General features: G+C 31.8%; 1 long non-coding RNA gene across 1 annotated transcript in view; it reads left to right on the top strand.

Annotated features, from left to right (window-relative positions):
- Window positions 642-10,312, top strand: part of LOC110266206 — a 15,538-nt gene continuing 5,867 nt past the window's right edge. The window contains exons 1-2 of the long non-coding RNA XR_002353237.1: window positions 642-748; window positions 9,198-9,204. This is a non-coding gene — a long non-coding RNA (uncharacterized LOC110266206). The remainder of the gene's footprint in view (window positions 749-9,197; window positions 9,205-10,312) is intronic.

Here is a 10,312-nt window from a genome sequence, read left to right as displayed (position 1 = left end):
AATCATTCGATATTCGATATTACGTAAGCCAAAATTAATTCTAATAATTAATTTCATTAAAAAAATTTACAATTAAAAATAATGTTATAATTTTATGTAAAATTTTGAAAGTGTGTTTGGGTCCATTATTATTTGAGACCACTACATACGATATAAAAGAGATCGAGTGGCATATATAGTTCGTTCTGACAAAATCTTATTCAAAGAATTGTAATACAATATATATAGTGTCAACGAATAAGTTCATTGAAAAAACAAAAGCTAATGAGTAGTGACCAGTGATTATCATAACGCTGGACAAAAAGAAACTATTCATCAATAACATATATCTTCACTTTCTATAGGCAGAAAATTAAGATTTTGGGAAAAAAATCATTACGAAATAGTTCTATATTCATTTTTATTTTTGTTTCTATGTAGATATCTGGTTTTGAGATATGGTTCGTAATAAAATTGTGAAAGAATAAAAAAAGAGAGGAAGAATATTATATTTTGTATTTTTTGATTGATTGAATTGAATTGTAAACTATGAAGGTAAAACTAAATATATAGAACATTATCCTATAAAAGATAAAAGCAAATAAAGATAAAATAAGAATAATTAAAGATAAAATAAAGAAAAGATAGGATAAGATAATAAAAACTAAAATTGTAATTGAATTTATGTATTCTGTTGGGTTGAATTTGTGGGTCACGAGACTTCTTTATTATTGTCATAGATTAAGGTGAAAGAGTAGTTTAATAGTTCGTCTTATCCAGTGTTTGAATTAGCCTTATCTTTGAACAAAACGAAATATACGTCAGTTCTTCAAGGAACAGTGGCGATATGCATCTGCAAAGGTACTCCAACGTTCAAGTCAATAAAAGTGTAAAGTAATAGAAATGATATTCAGAATAAATAACGTACCTGTAATTTAGTGAGTCACTTGTATTTATAAAGTAAGTTGATTTGTAAGTAGTCATTTGTTTTCTTCAAATTTGTTTGGGGTTTGTTTTTCTAATTGTGCGGTAACTGTTTTCGACTTTTCATGGATTGTTCCATTGGAGAGAGAATCTCGCTACGTAGTTTATCTCATTTTCTGTGAGTTCAGTTATTGTTATAGGTATAATCGGTTTGGGTAATGGATCAATTTCAGTAATAAAAATTATTTTAAAGTTCAGGGTTAATATAGATAAAATGACATAATGACAAAATTATATTTTTTGCAAAGTAGTTGAAGCTGCTAAAATTTTCCATAAAAAAGTTGTAAATTTAGATTTTCATAAAAACAAAAAACACTCAAATTAGTCTTTAAAATTATTACTAAAAAATAGTATATTATTAACAAATTTTGTTGTTACTACCGACGAATATCATTCGGATAAAAACCTCATAAAAAATGTTATGCTAATGAATTTTTCTTTCTGTGGGTATGTTATTCCTTTACTTATAGATTTTTCTTTAGTAATTGGCTGTCAGATTTGGCCAAAATAATCAACTTTTTTTATGAATGTTATTTCATAAAGTTACTAATGGATTTTTCTTTGGTTGTGATCATTGATCAATGTTATCGACGAATTTTTTCGACAGTTAACTTATAAAATTGATCAAAATCATCAAAGTTTTTGATGGATTTTCTTTCAATAATAATTGTTCATTTTATCGACAAATTTTTTTTTTCCGAAATTTTCTTACAAAATTATTAGTCAAAATTATTAGTCAAAATAATGCTGCAGAATTTGAATCGGAGAATGAGAAAAGAGTAAAAGTGTAGAGTGAACTTGAGAGATATTCAAAAATGGAATTGTGATTATGGTTAATCTCATTTACTTGCAAATGACTAGTTCTGTATTTGTAGATACCAGAAAAACTAAACCACACTAATTTAGCACTCTTCTAACTAACTTAATGTTATGAGTTGGCAGCCTCTAACAAACTTCAGACTCTAACAAACTTACGTAACAACTCTACTAAATTGAAGATATAACTAATTAGCTCTATGAGCTGCATAGCCTTATCATCCAACAGCCTCCCTGAAGCTTGGAGTGCATATATCAACCAATCCAAGCTTGCGATAGAACAATTCAAATCGTCCTAGAGCTAAGCTCTTTGTGAGCACGTCTGCTATCTGCTCTCCACCGGATTGGCAGTAATATTAGTGAACCATCTTGTACTCTATCTCTCACTGTATGACGGTATGCTTCGTTCTTTCGTGAAATACAGGGTTGGCGGCTATATGCATTGCAGACTGGTTATCACAGTAAATAGTGATCAGTTTGCTCAGTGGGGTATGAAAGTCTCAAAGTATGTAGCTTAGCCACCTTCCCTCACATGTTGCCAAAGCCATAGCTCTATACTCCACTTTCGCTAATGATCTAGCAATTGTAGTTTGCTTCCTACTTTTCCATGACACAAGAGATGAACCCAAAAAGAAACAAAATCCAAAGACGGATCTCCTTTGTGTCTGGACATGTCCCCCAGTTTGAATATGAGTATCCTGTGAGCGACAAATCTGATGAGGCGGCAGAGAACTTTATTCCACTGGCTGGTGCACGCTTTATATATCTTAAGATGTGCAGGGCTACTTTGAAATAATCTGTTATAGCGCAGTCCAAGTACTGGCTCAACTTGTTGATGGCGAATGAAATGTCTGGTCTTGTATTTGTGAGGTACAGCAGCCTCCCAACAAGCCTGCACTAAGGAGTCAAGTCAATTAATGTTGTGCCTGAAGATTTGGACAGTGGAGTTGTGTAGTTTATTGGCGTAGTTGCAGGCTTGGCATTTTTCATTCCAAATTCATGGAGGAGATCAATAGCATATTTCTACTGATTCATGACAATTCCTTCTTTGCTCCGTGCAATTTTAAAACCCAAAAAGTACTTAAGTTTACCTATGTCCTTGATGTTGAATGTATCATCCAACACCTTTTTCATCCGATTATTCATGTTATTTTCAGATAAAATCATATCATCCACATACACAAGAATGCAAGTAAAGTCATCTCTGGTGCCTTTGGTAAAGAGGGATGTATCTACATTGGATTGAATGTACCCTGAAGTTTTGAGAACTAAGCATAATTTGCGGTTCCATTGACGACTAGCTTGTTTGAGCCCATAAAGAGATCTTTCAAGCTTACAAATATTGCTGGGGGAGTTGATAAACCTGGAGGAACCTTTATATAAACTGTCTCAGGGAGATCACCATGTAAAAAGGCAGTGTTGACATTAAATTGGTGGAGAAACCAACCCTTAAACGCTGCAAGTGCCAACAAAACTTGAAGAGTATACATTTTTACCACAGGACTGATGTGTCAAAGAAATCAAATCTAGGGATTTGAGTATAGCCTTTTGCAATGAGCCTTGCTTTGTGTCTTTTCACTGTCCCATTTGCTTTGAGTTTGGTTTTAAAAACCCATTTGCACCACACTGCTCTCTTTTCTTTAGGTAAGGATGTAACAGTCCAAGTTTTATTTGCTTCAAGAGCATTGAGTTCTGATCTGATTGTCTCTTTCCAACAATCATGTTGAATTGCTTGTTCATAACTTTGAGGTACAATGATAGAATCAATAGCTAAAGAAAGAATTTTGGAGTGCAGGTGAGAAATTATCATAGGACATGTATTGAGAGAGTGGATATCTTGTCTTGAAAGATGATTGAGATTCATTCTGAGTTGTTGTACTAGTTTAAAAATATTAGAAATCAGACAAATATGCTGGTGATTTTCTAATCCTGGCCTACATGATCTCCTAGGAGCTGAAGTTGGTGAGACAATGGATGTATGAGAAGAGGGAGGAACGAGAGTTTGAGTATGATTAGTGTGTGTATCATGAGGTGTGTATGAGGTGGTAAGATGTGATTGTGAGTGAGGTGTATGTGAAACATGATTTGGTGTGCTAATAGCAGATTCTGTAATATGAGGTGGTGTATTATTTGTAATAGGCATAATGGGTGTATATGCTGATATGAATGTGTCGTCAAAGAATAAAGCACGATTATTTGAAATTTGAGCATTATTAGTAGATGAATTGTTAGTGAATGAAGAGTCAGGGGCATCTTTAGTGTGAAAAGGAAATTTCTTTCATAGAAAATGATATTTCGTGATAAAAAAAAGTTCATTAGTTTGCAAATCCATAAGAAGATACCTTTTAGTGCCAAACTTAAAACCCAAAAATACAGCTTGTTTGGCTCTCTTTTCTAATTTGGTTCAGTTAGCAACTAAAGTCGAAGCAAATTCCAAAGAACTAAAAATTTTAAAATATTTGATGCAAGGGAGTTTATTAAACATGACTTGATAGGGCCTTTTAAATTCAGAGAGGAGTTAGGAATTCTATTAATGACATGAATGGCATGAGCAGTAGTTAAATGCCAAAATTTTTTAGGAACATTACTTTTAAATAGAAAAGCTCTTGTCATGTTTAAGATATTTTGATGCTTCCTCTCTACTATACCATTTTGTTGCGGAAATTTCACACAGGTGGTTTGATGTAAAATACATTTTGAGTTATAAAAATCATACATGATAAACTCTTTACCATTATCTGATCTTATGCATTTCACTTTCTTTTGAAATTGAGTTTCAATCATTGTGATAAAATTTCGAAGCAAATCAGAAATTTCTCCTTTGATTTTCATAAAATAAGCCCAAGTAAATTTACTATAATCAGCTATTATAGTAAGAAAATATTTATGGCCTTTGATTAGGGCTGGAAGTGAGTCAAGCCAGCTCATGAGCCAGCTCGAGCTCGACTCGTTAACAGCTCGATAAGCTAAGCTCGTGAGCTGGTGAGCTAAGCTTGAGCCTGAAATTGAGCTCATAAATTAAATGAGCCGAGCTTGAGCTTGGATAAGCTCAGCTCATTAGCTCGTGAGCTGGCTCGATTATATATATATAACAATCTTAATTATTTAATATTTATATTTATTTTTTACATATAATTTTAATATAGGACATAAATAAAAAATTTATAATTTATTGATAGATAAACAATATATAAAATTGATCTTTTCAAATATTTTTAAAAATATATAAGTTATAATTTATTGATATAAAATTATAGATTATGTATCTATGTTTCTCTTATTTGAGCCAGCTCGTAAGCTCGAGCCAGCTCGTGAGCTTTTGGTGAGCCGAGCTTGAGCTTAAGAAATAAGCTCGATTGTTAATGAGGCGAGCCGTGAGCCAAGCTCAATTTTCGTGAGCCGAGCTTGAGCTTGGCCTAGCTCGGCTCAGCTCGGCTCACTTCCAGCCCTACCTTTGATAGATTGAATTGCTAAAAGTCCCCAAATGTCAACATGCATCAAATCAAAACAATTTTCAGATTTATTAATACTTGTAGGAAAAGGAATACGTTTCTGTTTTGCAAAATCACAAGGTGCACAAGGAATGTTTTCATTATCATAAATAGAAAAATCATAAGCTTTTTTTATTATGTCTAATCTCTTAGAAGAGATGTGTCCCAAATATCTCTAAAAGTAGAATCTGCTGTAAGTGCTGCTGTGAGTGCAAGTACAAATTTATTGGTGAAGAAATGCAAATTCAAATCAGTGTGAGTTTTGAATTCCAGTGTATAGAATTCAGCCTTGATTCCAATGTATACAATCCAGCCTTGGCTTCAGCAATGCCAATCATCTTCAAGCTCTTTCGATCCTGTATCTCACAATGCAACTCGTCAAACAAGAATTTATATGGTAAGTGTTTTGTGGCTTTGGAAATTGAAATTATATTGAAAGAAAAGGATGGAGCATAAAAAACATTTATGAGGTTTATATTATTTGGAAAAGAGACTGTTCCACAAATGGTGGAAACAATCTTTGAACCATCTGGTAATTGAAATATAATTGGATTTATCTTATAATAATTTTTGAAAAATTTTAATGAAAAAGAGACATGGACAGTAGCACCACTGTCCAAAATCCAATCATTTAGTTTCAATTTATGTTTGGCGAAGGAAAGAATGTGGTATATACCTAGGGATGGGACATGTGCCTCAATTGCCAGTTCTGAGTTATGAACAAGATCCTCTTCACAATCCTGGAATAATGCAATGAGAGTTTATTTTTGCTCTTTGAAAAATAAAGAACTTAAACTGTTACTATTCTTTCTTGAAATAGAGTTACTAATTTTCTCAATTTTATCATCAGTAGTGACATGATTTATGGTTCTTGAGCTTGAATCTTGCTGGTAATGCGGAGAAAAACCATGCTTGTGATAGCATGTGTGAACCAAGTGGCCAGTTTTGCCACAATGAGAGCACTTCTTGATCATTCTTTTTCCTCCTAAGCCACGGCCTCTACCTCCACGCCCTCTCCCTCTTCCTCGAACGCTCATGTTGCCTTTATTAGTATTAAAGTTGCTGTCAATTAAAGCATTCACCAACATCTTGCGTTTTAGATGATTTGAACTTGACATACATTTGCCTTTCTTGTTGCAATAATAATAAAAAAATAGTATTGACATTAGGGTGTGGTCTTATAAAGATTATTTGTGATCTCACGTTTTCAAATTCTTCATTCAAGCCTCTCAAGAACCTAACCACCTGTGACTGTTTTTTGTATCCTCTAACAATCTCTAATCCACACGTGCATATTCCTATACAATTGAATGATGGAATCATTTGAAATTTTTCTGATTCTTCCCATAGTCCCTTCATCTTTGTAAAGAATGAAGTGATTGACAAATATCCTTGTCTTGCTGAGTACATTTGTTCTTCCAATTCAACGATTCTGAACAAATTTCCTTCGTAGAATCTGTGCTTAAGATCTTTTCACAACAGATCTTTCCACAACTTTGATGTCACATTACACCACATCACACTTTGCAAAATCTCACTACTTAAGAAAGCATGCGACCAAAACAGAACAAAGGTGTTGTATCTATTCCAAGCTTCAAACGTGCAATCAAATTTCTCGGATTTTGGTAAAGATCCGTCTATGAAACTGAGCTTGTTCTTTGTCTTCAGTGATATCCAAACTGATCGGGACCATGAGTGGTAATTCAGTGTAGTTAGAGGATTTGGAGTGAATGAAATACCTGGATTTTCACTCGGATGAAGGTAGTACGAATATGCACGATCTTGCATCAAATTCGTGCTTGGTTTCGCAGATTGAGGGATCTGCCCTTGCATCATCGCTAGCTGGTTCATCAATTGAGCCAAATTTTGAAGATCTGAGGCTGGGAAAACTTGAGTTTTCATGTTTTGACATGGGCCTTGCTATGGATCAACCATACTTTCTGCTAATTTGTTAAAGTTAGACACAATTGCAGATTCTCAATTCCACGATCTCTCTACCTTGTAATAGAGAAGATCCACCAAGGTGTCACTGTTTGTACATTCACGCTCACCGCACCATGATAAAATCTGCTATAATGTTGCAGAATTTGAATCGGAGAATGAGAAAAGAGTGAAAGTGCAAAGTGAACTTGAGAGAGATTCAAAAATGGAATTATAATTATGGTTAATCTCATTTACTTGCAATTGACTAGTTCTATATTTGTAGATACTAAAAAATTAAACCATACTAATTTGACACTCTTCTAACTAACTTAGTGCTATGAGTTAGTACCCTCTAACAAACTTACGTAACAACTCTACTACTCTACTAATTTAAAGGTACAACTAATTAGTTATATGAGTCACATAGCCTTATCAAATTATCATCTAATAGTTTTTGACAAATTTTTCAACAATAAAATATAACAGAATTATGTTTTCTTATTTATTTTTCTCTCGCCAAATAAAGTTGTAATCATACAAAATAATTATAAACCATCCAAATTTTAATTTGGCATATTTTCATCCGATTTCCTTTTAAACTTAAATTAGAATTTATATAATAATTCAGAAAACAAACCTGACTCATATTATCAAACCAATAAAAGAAAAGTACTAAGACAAGCAAGCCAATCCTAACCCCAAAAACAAATGTATGTATTGGTACATCATGTTTAAGGAAACACTTAAAAAATATTTTGAAATTAGTTTCATCTTTATCACATTAAAATTAAAGTGTACAAAATAATATATATTTATACACAAATAGTTTAATGATTGATATTTTATGTACATGTAGTATTTTTTTTATAATTTAATAGTTTCTTGCGGTATGTGATTTAATTTTTGAAAGACTAATAATTCAACGAGTTAGTTTGTAAAAAAGAAAATTTTCACCCTCTGCCTCTTTATGACCTATCTGGATCCGTCATCTGTCCTCACTACTACCATATTATGGAATGAAGCAAATTAAACAATGCTTTGGATTCTATATCGTGTAATATAATTTGGTCAACAAATATATAATGACCATATAATTTATATATATCTACCTAAGTTGCTTGCTCTCGGATCCCTTCTTGTTAACTCAGAAATTGAAGTTTAATTAGTCAAACAATCAACTGAAATTGATCACTATATAGATTATAGTTTAACAAATGAAAAGGGGTTACACGAAACAATTGGACACAAAGTAGAAGCTAAGTAATTAAGGCAGTGTTTGTTTTCAAGGACAGGACACTGAGACAAGGACATAGTGACACAAAATTATGTTTGACAAATGAGACATGAATAGTGATATTGTGTCCAGAGACACTGAATTAGTGTATTTTATATCCATCTTGACAGAAAAGATACAGAGACACTAATAAGGGATGCAACTTATTTTTTATTTTTTCTTTTATTATTTTTGTTAATTTTTTATAATTATATTTTTTATAATTATATTTTTCTTCTTAAATTTTTTTAAATAAAAAAATTAAAAATAAATTAGATTTTTATAATTTCTTCTAGTTTATCACTAAATAGAATACAAGAACACAAAATTTTGTGTCTCTCTCCTTTGTGTCTTATTCTCAGTGTCTTGTCTTGTCCTCTTCTAAAAAACAAACGCAACCTAAAAAAACATATTTTCAAAACATATGATTGATGATGAGATTAAATAGTAAAAACAGAAAATATTTAAACTAACAACAAAAACAAAAGCCAATAATGATGCACTTATATATGTTAAGAAATAACATACATTTTTTTTACCAACGAAGTTAGATCGAATGATAATCAACTCGAAATCGCTTAAGCAGATCTCGAATTCAAGCTAAGTTTAATGTATACGCAGCTAATCCCACTGAAAGACTCACCCACCACAATTAAGTATTCGACCCGTCGGGTCGAAGATCCGGATATCGATAACAAAAAATAAACATATCTTTAAGAAAAGATAAAGAGTAATTTCGTTGCAAATTGTAAAGTGGTAGTTAGGTAGGTAAAGACTATGAATGTTGTAAATTTGTTTTTGTACCGAAATTATAATCATCCTAGGGTTCTGGGAAAGCCACCAATGCATGCATGATCACATTCTTCGTAATCCTGTGCACGTGTGACCTCGATTCAGATCTATAGATAATATAAAGTCAAAACTAAACCCCTAAGTTAGGTACGGATTTGTGATTAGTAGTTAGTCTTAGACTTAACTTTAGGATACATAAGGTTTTGATTGCCTCATTAAAAAAACAAAAAAAAAGAAGGCAAATTATATATGTAAAGAAAATTGTTGCAATTAGTATCTTGCAAGTCACGGAACTCACCAAGTATATACGATCCTCTTTGAAATAATATTCTTGTTTATCGCCACTATAAGTATATTTTATTAGGAACTAATAATTGTCTAATAATGACCAAAAAAAAAAAATTTTTCCCACCAAGAGTTGAAGGACTACTCCCCTCACCTTCAATTTTTTGTGTCTTCAATTCTAATCTTCTTAGACATTGTTGATAAGTTTGTTATCATGATTTAAATTTATATTTATGATTTAATTTGATTTGTTTATATAATTAAAATTGGGATTTTTTATTCATATGTAAATAATTCAATTGTTTTATTTAAAAGTTAAAGTCTTGAATTATTGGATAGATAAATTATTTTCCTTACACGGTACACACATGCCATTAATGTGATCTAGCTAGTCACTTAAATACCACTATATAAAGAAGGACACAAAAAGTGAAAGGAAGCAATAATTAATGATGAAATGTGAAAAATTCTCAAAGTAGTTAAGCGGGCCAAAGACTAAGGAAGCCGTATAACTATGTTTTCTACCAAAAACTCTCTATATTATTATTTGGGTTTGGGATGGAACTTATATGCACGTGTGACCATGATAGGCAAGTAAAAGTAAAATCGACGTGTTAACACATTTCGATCATAATATTCATTTGAGAATGTAGTTATTTTTGTTTTAATAAAAAAATTTAAATATATATATAATTATGTATAGATATATGTAGTTTAATTTTATCTTTGATTGATACTATTGAATTTTGTTAAAATATAATATATTTTG

The sequence above is a fragment of the Arachis ipaensis genome, chromosome B09, assembly GCF_000816755.2.
Source record: "Arachis ipaensis cultivar K30076 chromosome B09, Araip1.1, whole genome shotgun sequence".
Classification (NCBI taxonomy): domain Eukaryota; kingdom Viridiplantae; phylum Streptophyta; class Magnoliopsida; order Fabales; family Fabaceae; genus Arachis; species Arachis ipaensis.
Note: the sequence above shows the minus strand (reverse complement) of the source record. Positions and strands in the feature narration are given on the sequence as shown.